Source organism: Cuculus canorus, chromosome 1 (genome assembly GCF_017976375.1).
Source record: "Cuculus canorus isolate bCucCan1 chromosome 1, bCucCan1.pri, whole genome shotgun sequence".
Classification (NCBI taxonomy): Eukaryota; Metazoa; Chordata; class Aves; order Cuculiformes; family Cuculidae; genus Cuculus; species Cuculus canorus.
Window position 1 is genome coordinate 23,229,188 of NC_071401.1, and position 9,508 is coordinate 23,238,695.

The following is a 9,508-nucleotide window of genomic DNA, read 5'->3' on the forward strand; positions in this document are numbered from 1 at the left end:
ATCACTTCTCCATGTGCACAGGACACATGGATAAGTAGCTATGGATATCCTTGTAAAAGCACACAATCTCTCTCTTACAGCTCTCGCAGTGAATTTAACACAAAGCAAAATCCATTCTTATAAGCCAGCTCTGCTCATTTTCTGTTGTAATTTGTCATCCCTGATGTAGAGCTGTGGGTTACATCTTTCATTTTGCTTCGCTCAGGGCTACAGCAAAGAGGCCTGCGAGAAGAGCTTGTGCTCCTTCTCACTACGTCCCCCAGCCCAGGAACAGAAACGCTCAACCTCACAGCAGGATTCCAGTGCCACTCCAGGGGCAGAGGGATGGCCATGGCATGGTTGGGGCTGCCCTACCACCTGTGCCCTGCACGACAGCTGCAACCCCACCTTCCTGTGTGATGCTGAGAGAGGAGCGGGGTGCAAGGAGATGTGTGGCTGGAGCTGTGGCAAAGTTTTGCCTCATGTACTTCTCTTTACTTGACAGAGCTGGGGGTCCAGCAGGCAGCAAACGCTGCCTCCGATTGCCAGAAACTGGCAGCTCGGGTCTTAAAGTTGCTAAGAGACTTTACAGGACATCATGTCTCTAAACAAGAAAGTGAGGCCTTGCCTAGTCACCTCTCAGCGTGTGCATTTTTGCACATAAATTGCAGATTCTGTAGCAAATGACATTTTTTGATGGTTTTTGTTAGACCAGCTGTTTCTTTGGATCTCTTGGGCTCGTTTCTCCCTGGAGCATCAGTAGCCACATGAAAGTTTGTTCTAGTTTCTGAGAAATAGTACTGAAAAACTGCATGCTGCTCATGTACAAGGGAAGATATTTTAAAGGAAAGAATAGACATTTGGCAATGTAAGTGGTGGCAAGTAGCTTACAGAGCTCAAATTTGCCCTTGTGACCCTGTTGTATTTTCAGATAGAGTCAGTTTTGTGGCTAACTCAGTTGCTGTAAGTAACTTCATTCTTCTGAAAGCTAACTGCATGTTTTGAGACAGTGTTCTTCTCTAAAATGATAATGTAGGGCATTGGTATGAAAAACGGCCAATTCTTATACCTAACCAAGGCCAACCTCAAGCTGGCAGAAGGGGGCTGTAGCTGTGAGGACAGGTGAACAGGGCAGGTGACCCTAAACAGAGTATTCTACCCCATATATGTCATACTCAGTATAAAACTGAGAGATCACGTGGGTCTCATGCTCTTCTGCGATGTCTGACATCCAGCGAGGACCTTGTCTGTCTGGTTGCTCCTGATCCCGGATATGTGCATACCTGAACCCATTTACTGAGTCCAGCTCCCTCCTAGCTGTGGACCCACTCCCTCATATCTGCTCTGCAGTATTTATGGTGATGTATAGTCATCGAGGGGTGAGGTGAGGCACGATCTCATCTATTTGTATATATTTTATTACTTTCTAATTATTTTAATTATTATCATCATCATTTCATTAAAGCTGTACTTCTAGTTTCCAACCCATAAGTCTTTTCCCTCTCATTTCCCTCCTCTTTTCATCAAGGGATCTGGGGGAAAAATGATTTTTGAAGCTCAACCACACGTTACCTGCCAAAATTTAGCCAGGTGAGGCTATATCTGACAGACCCATTCCTCATCTGCAACACCAGTTCCTTGTAGAAAAAATTACCAAATATTAGAGTAACTCATGCTAGCAATGTTCAAATAAAGGAAGAGTACTTGATTGGTAGTAATTATAAACTTTGACCACCCCCAGTAATTAGAAGCACTTGGAGAATTTTGTCCTCATCCAAAACCTCATCCATGGGCAATGTGGTGCTGTGTGACTTTGTGTTCAACAGACCCTGACCAAGAAATCAAGCTGTGACAGGCTCCATGTCACAGACCATACATATCCTGTGTCACCCAAGTGCCATGTTCCTCTGACTGTGAGCTGGTTTTGGCTGCAATAGAGTTAATTTTCTTCATAGTAGCTAGTATAGGACTATGTTTTAGATCTGTGCTGAAAACAGTTGATAACACAGGAATGTTTTGGTTATTGCTGAACAGTGCCTACACACAGTCAAGGCATTTTCTGCTTCTCAGACCACCCCAACACGAAGCGAGCTGGGGGGGGACGGTGCACAAGAAGCAGAAAGGACACATGAAGGGCACATCCAGGACAGCTGATCTCAACTGACCAAAGGGATATTCCGTACCACATGGTGGTGTGTGCAGTGATGGTGTTTGTCTTCCGAAGTGACTGCTACTCTTGCTGGAACCTTACTTTCCTGAAGTTGGCTGAATATCTGCTTGTCAATGAGAGTGAATTAATTACTTGTTTTGTTTTGCTGCTTCAGTGTGCAGCTTTTGCTTTACCTATCAAACTATCTTATCTCAACCCTCAAGTTTTCTCATGTTTAGTCTACTGTTTCTATCCTCCATCCCACCAGAGAGGAGTGAGCAAGTGGCTGTGTGATGCTTAGTTGCCAGCTGGGGTTAAGCCACGACACTGTGACTCTTGACAGAGCTGACAAGTTACAGAGTGGCCAACATATATTTGTGAGTAATGTGCTATCCTCTTCCATATAGTAGCTTTTCATTCCTGGCAGGGCTGGACACTGAGTAGGATTTGACTGCCTATGAGAATTGGTCTTGGGTCATTCTGCAAAATGTGCCCCTTGTTGTGACAAATTGTGACAAAACATGTCTCGGGAAGGATATTTCTGCTGTAAAAGTTATGATTCTTCATCCCAAGCATATCATTTTTTCACCAGGCAGCAGAAATGGCAAAGAAAGAAGTTTTAGATGCCAAAACTGCACATTATCTCTGGAAGCGAAAGAAACCATTGACTAACATTTTTAATGTGTTTTATTTGTTGACGATTTTTTTTGTTCTCCATGCGGCTGAACAGACTTAGTGAAACATATCTGCTTGAGATCATAGAATCATAGGATCATAGAATAGTTTGGGTTGGAAAGAACCTTAAAGATCATCTAGTTCCAACCCACCTACCGTGGGCAGGAACACCTCCCACCAGATCAGGCTGCCCAAGGCCCCATCCAACCTGGCCTTGAACACCTTCAGGGATGTGGCAGCCACAACCTCCCTGGGCAACCTGTGCCCGTGCCTCACCACTCTCATTGTGAAGAAATTCTTCCTAATATCTAGTCTAAATCTGCCCCTCTCCAGTTTATAACCATTGCCCCTACTCCTATCACTACAAGCCTTTGTAAAAAGTCCCTCTCCAGCTTTCCTGTAGCCCCTTCAGCCCCTTCAGTACTGGAAGGTCGCTATAATGTCTCCTTGGAACCTTCTCTTCTCCAAGCTGAGCAACCCTAACTCTCTCAGCCTGTCCTCATATGGAAGGTGCTCCAGCCCTCTGATCACCTTTGTAGCCCTCCTCTGGACCCATTCCAACAGCTCCATATCCTTCTTACACTGAGGATTCCAGAACTGGGCACAATACTCCAGATGAGGTCTCACAAGAGAGGAATGGAGGGGCAGAATCACTTCCCTCACCCTGCTGGCCACGCTTCTTTTGATGCAGCCCAGCATATGGTTGGCTTTCTGGGCTGTGAATGCACATTGCCAGCTCATATCGAGCTTCTCATCAACCAGCACCCCCAAGTCCTTCTCAGCAGGGCTGCTCTCAATCACATCATCCCCCATCCTGTATTGAAATCAAGGATTACCCCTACTCAGGTGTAGGACCTTGCATTTGGCCTTGTTGAACCTCATGAGTTTCGCACAGATCCACTTCTTCAGCTCGTCCAGGTCCCTCTGGACATTCCATCCTTCCAGTGTGATGGAGCCAGTGCTGCCTACCTCCTGATTCTGCAATATCTGTTTGCATCTATGTTGCAAAATTAGAAACAGTGAGAGCACCTATCTACAGCAGTGAATTCTAGCTTATACCCTGGCTCTCTTTGGGACTACTCCAGCTACCCCTTTCCAAGAGGAATCTGTAGGTAGACCTAGTCCTAAGCCAGAGTGGCCAAAACCAAAAACGTGTCACCTAGTCTGAGGGCTAGGGATGGCATTTTGGTCCTTTCTCATCTAGTTGTCTTGAGAAATCTCTGGCTGAGAAGTTCATCTCTTCATGAAGGAGTGAAGAAGATAAGGAAGTCTTCGTAAATCCATAACAACCTGTCAAGCAGGACAGTGCATGCAGTTCCTAAGTGAAGAAGTTCCACACTATGACATCTGGAAGAAAGAAGATGTGGACAGCCACGTTGCAGCAATGATTTCTAGGGAAGTAAACTAAGTCAAAACAAAACAAATGTCTGAACTGTGAGCAAGCAAAACGGGAACAGAAACTGAGACTTTTGCACTGAAGTAAGAATTTATAGTTTGAGTGTACTTACATGTCCAAAAAGGGCCAGAGATCATATAGGGTTGAAAATATAATAAAAATTTAAACTAATATAAGTCATAAGCTGTCAAGTGAAGGGAATTAATGAAAACAGTAAAAAGAAAGATCTAAGGTTGAGTGGCTCAGAGACATAAGGAAGAGTATAGAAACCAGCCTAGTAACAACATAGGTCAGCAGCAAGTTAGCGAGATAAAACTGTTGAAAAATGATACAGTGGTGACACAAGCATAATTTTGTCCCTGAAGTCACTTAACTTCTGGCTCATTGGGTTTCAGTAATGTCATATAGTGATATGACATATAGAAATATTTGGCCATTCTACCATACATCACAAGCCATGTTTTTATCTGAAGATTATAGTGATTGCTTAGGAATGCAGCTTCAGTACGGGAAGGCGTGGGTCTTCAGGACAGTCAAGGTGTCACAGAATGAGGATTCCAACATGCTTGGAGAAGTTGGTTCTGCCCTTGGACTAAAGAGAGCCGATCTAGTTACGAACATGCATGCTTGCTAATGTATTTTTTATAGCAGGCATATTTATTTATGGTTTTATTTAATCAAATATTGACCTTTAATGAAGAGTTTAAAACTAGAGATGAAGAACCAAGGAGAAGAAATCAACTTCACAAAAATAGGCCTTTGCTCTGGTTCTTTCTTTTTTGTAGAACAGATGGAGACAGAAGTATTGTCAACTGATATGCCACAGCTCTGCCTTTCCACTCTCTTTAGCCTATCCCATGTGCGTTCAAATGTCTCACTGAGAGTGGTCTGGGCTAAGTTACCTCATCGGGCATTTGGGGAGTGCTAAGAGAGTGTAGAGAGCCAGGATTCAGCTCCAGAGTCCTGCCGATGAGTTTGGGCTTGGATAGTTGAGTGCAGGTGGCTCCATGTGAGCTGAGTGTTGAAACTCCCTTTACAGCCAACTTGGCTCGAGACCAACTTGGTCTGACAAGCCCCAGGTGGAGGGGGATCAGCTGGTCATCAGGGGTCCCACTTCAGGGTGAGATGAATAATTAACTGTTTTCACTGCCTGCATTGATAGAGCTTGAATCACGTTTGCTGTTGTAACTACCTTCCCAAACAAACATCTGGGAAAAGCCACCGGCCCTCAGGTGGTGTTAGGAACCTTGTAGCCAGGCACTCGACAAATCTTTCATGTGATGGAGAGGTACATGAGGTGCAGGACATGGCTGCATTGACTAGGCTGTAGGAAGAGGTCAGACACCCAGGTCATATTGTACATCCACAAAAACAAGGTATCCAAATCTGGAGATGAATTTGGCCCTTTCCAACTGTTTCTGTGGCTTGACTCACTTACCAGGCCATGGTGGCTGGACTGTGTGGCCAAAATGCTGTTACTTGTTACCAGGACATATTTTGCCTGTTCTGCTTTTTGCTTTTATATTTTCCACCCACTTGTACTCTTTTACCTTGTTCTTGTCTCGTCAGTTCTTTGTAACGCTTAAGGCAATGGGGTAACACAGACTGTTAGAGACAAAATAGGAACGCCTGGTACCGCTCAGTCATGGTTACAGAAGTCTCTGGTAACTGGCTTCTGTATGGACATGACACGAATTCCAGCCTGATGTGAAAGAGCTTAGGACTCAAGAGTTTTTGTCTTTCTTGTAGCTTTCTGCATGCATTTCATGCGAATGGCTCTGTGTGGCAGTCACGTACAGCCTTCCCCCACCTCCTTCCCTGCTGCTCGTGTGTTAGGAGAAATAATTCTCACTCTGTGGCTGCAAAAGATAACAAAAAACGTCTCAGTGGTGCATGAGCCAGACACCCCCTCACCATTTCAAGCTCAGTTATGCTGACAAGCCATGACATTGTGCTACAGGATAGTCTTATGGGTGACTTGGAACATCACCTGCCATATGGAATTCCGTTCCATCACACAATTTCATAAGGGTGCTTGCAGGCAAGATTTAAAGGAAGCAGGGATCATTAGTGTTCTGCCAGTTGTAATCTCTGCTCCAGTGTGTATCACTGATGGGTTTGCCTTCCTGCATGATGGAGCCTGGAAGAAACAAGCTGTTTTCTGATTATAGGGATCTGAGCTACATGCATATTGTTCTTCATTACGCAGTGTGTTTGATTACTGATGTTCAGGAAATTACAGACTCTTCTTCTGGCAAAACCAATTCTTTTCTGCAATCTCACAGCATGAGCATCATTGTCACTTGAAAAGGACCTTTCCAGGGTTGTGTTTTATACTACAGTTTTCTTCTTCCCTTAAATTATCTTTCATCTGTATATTTCAGAGATGCGACTAGAGCACACACTGGAAACCACCAGCCAGGGCAGTGGCTTTCAGTATTAAGCATATTCCAGTTAACAGTAGCCTGTGACAGGCAGGACCTCGACTCTGGAGCAGGTTCCCACTGAGCTCCACAGACCCAGAAAAATTACACCATGAAAGTTTACAGCTGAAGTATATATAAGAGGTATATATGAAGTACATGAATTCAAGGAAGCTTATGTAATACAGTGAAGAAGGAAATACAAATAAGACAATCTTATTGAACATGCCAGAGAGTGTTCTGGGCAAGTGACAAGACTTCATTTTGGTCAAGCTTTTTTTAAAATGCAGTGAGGTAATATTGGTTTGTAGAGCTGTGCAGAAAGATATGAGCTCTTTGGACATACTGACCTCTTTTGTGCCTATGCTGTGTAGCCACTGTTGCTAACTGGTGGAAAGAAGAGCAAGGAAGTAACTTCATGGATGGTAAGAGGGAGCGTTGCTCCAAAGGGAGGGGAGGAAAAGAGAAGGTAGCTTGATGAAGATAGCTGGTATCTGAGTAAGGGCTGCATGGTAATCAAATATTCAATATTATCCAGTTTGGGGCCTCCAAGTTCAAAAGAGCTATGGAACAAATGGAGAAGGTCCATCAGAGGGTGTCCAATGTAGATGAGACCCAGAGCACGCAAGGAGGAGAACTTGAAGGACTTGAGCTGGTTTACCCTGGAGAAGGGGAGGCTAAGGACTGATTTAATAGCTGTCTAGTACTGCTTGCGACTGTCTCAAAGCCTACTGCAAAGACCTTGGAGTCAAACTCTTCCTGGTAATGTCAGACAATAAAAGCAGGGACATGAACTGTGGCCAGGGAGTTTTAGGTAGGACATAAAGGTTTAGCAGGAGAGTGAATTTTCTTACTGGAGCAGCTGCCCAGAGAAAGGAATCCTCATTCTTGGAGATTTTCAAGACTTTGCAAGAAAATGCAAAGGCTGGCCTGATCTAACTTTGTTAATACTCCTGCTTTGAGCAGGAGATTGGACTAGAGACCTCCAGATGTCCTTTCTAGCCAACATGACTGTAACTGTAGCCACGCTGTGGTTGCACTCTGAGCCTTAAAATAACTGTGCTGACAAAACATGACCACTGCACAGCAGCACCTCCTGCTGCAGGGTATGATCTGCCTCATCATCCCCTTCCCAAAAAGATGTGTTTAGGATTTCTATCTCTTCTTTCAGATTATGCCTCTACTGCTAAATAAATAGAGGGTGTGGATGAAGACACTTTCGCCACCCACTGCCCATCACGCTTTCCTCCAGCTGGTTCTGGCAGGGTGCTGACTGAGATCCAGAGGCCACTGGCCACAGGATGCCCTGCACGTCGAGTGCCTCGGCATGTCTAGGCATCTTCGGCTTGCAACCTGCATCTCCTCCCAGCAGGGAAGAGGACCAGGAGGATGTCTCTCTCCTCCCCAAAAGGCTTGTGGAGGAGGCATGGAAAGGGCAGCAAAAGGGTATTCCCTCAGGTTCATGGTATTGGAGAGTGCAAGTGTTCAACATCTCTTCAACTCTTCAAAGACCCTCTGGAAAGGAAATGCATGATGAACACTGCAGTGTGCATCCCTCAACTTCTAAAATGTCTCTGCTCGGATTAGGATTTGGCAAAGAGGAGCCAGGCAGGCAGACACAGAGCTGTCACTAGTGGTTTGGGAGAACATAATTACCCATTAATGTGGAAAAAAAACCCCTTGTTCATGACATGCTGAATTACATGGGTAGCTGTTCAGGTGGAAAGTAGAGTATGAGCCAGCCAGAATCAAATCTGATTTGTTATGCAATTCAGTATTCTAGTAGTCCTGGCTACTGGGTCTGCAACAGGCAGCTCTGATCTGACAGAGAAATCAAACCTTTCCTCCTCATAGCATGAGCTACCCAAACCAAAGTTTGCTGCTCAGATGCATCATTCCCAGACACCTGTGAGCATCAGTCAGGCCTCAAGCCAACAGTGAACCCTACCAAGTGTGGAGCTGAGGGAAAACTCTGTTTTCCTTACTAATTTCAGCCTCCAAGTGATGAAAGAGAAAACAGAAGAGTGTGTGGGCAGGAGGTAACGCTTTGATAAAGAGAAGTTGGGATGCCTGCAGAATTGCCTGAAGAAAAGAAAAGCTAATGGGATGCAAAATCTCTAGTAGCAGATGCAGATAGACCGACATAGGATAAACACAAGATTCAACTAACTAGAGGAAATTTCTGCCCATGCATGTTGGCTGATTTGTCTTCTGAGTAGGGCTGGGTCTCTGAGAGAACACTGTGACATGAACTGCTTCTCATGGAATAACAATGATGAGGCTGTGTGCAGGACCTGAGCGTGCATGGTCTGAATAACAGATTTCCACAAGCTCAATCATTCTGAATAAAGAATCTCTCTCATCAGCGGTTATTTATTCACTTTCAGGAAGGCAGAATGGGGAAAGAGAGACTAGCAGCAGATATTGGCATTCAAGAGCAGAATTAGAATTTTAATCCCTGTCTGCTCCTCAGGAGGCAAAATTCTCAATATAAATGCTAAGTATTGCACGCTCTTATTATGATGGCTGTATGAATATGCATTGTCAGTGCTGGTGTGGGGAGTCTGTCTAGTTGTCCTTTGGCTTTGCCACAGTCGGAATGTGCAAGAGAGAGCTGTAAGGAAGAGTCAGTGACTCCATCTGAGCGCATAAGCAAGAGAAGCAGACAGGGCGGGGATGGTTATAACATGGAGTTAACACAGAGTTAAAATCAAGTTTGGCTGAGATCTCCCAATGCAGACGAGTTTTCTCTCCTTCTTCATGCTCCGGGAAACGGGAACCCAGGACTCACCCTCTTCCTCTGCCCTCTCATGTGGTGGTGGGCACAAAAAGGGGAAGCTAGCTAGAGATCCCCATCAACAGGAGCAGCATCTGGAGCTGCTGAGG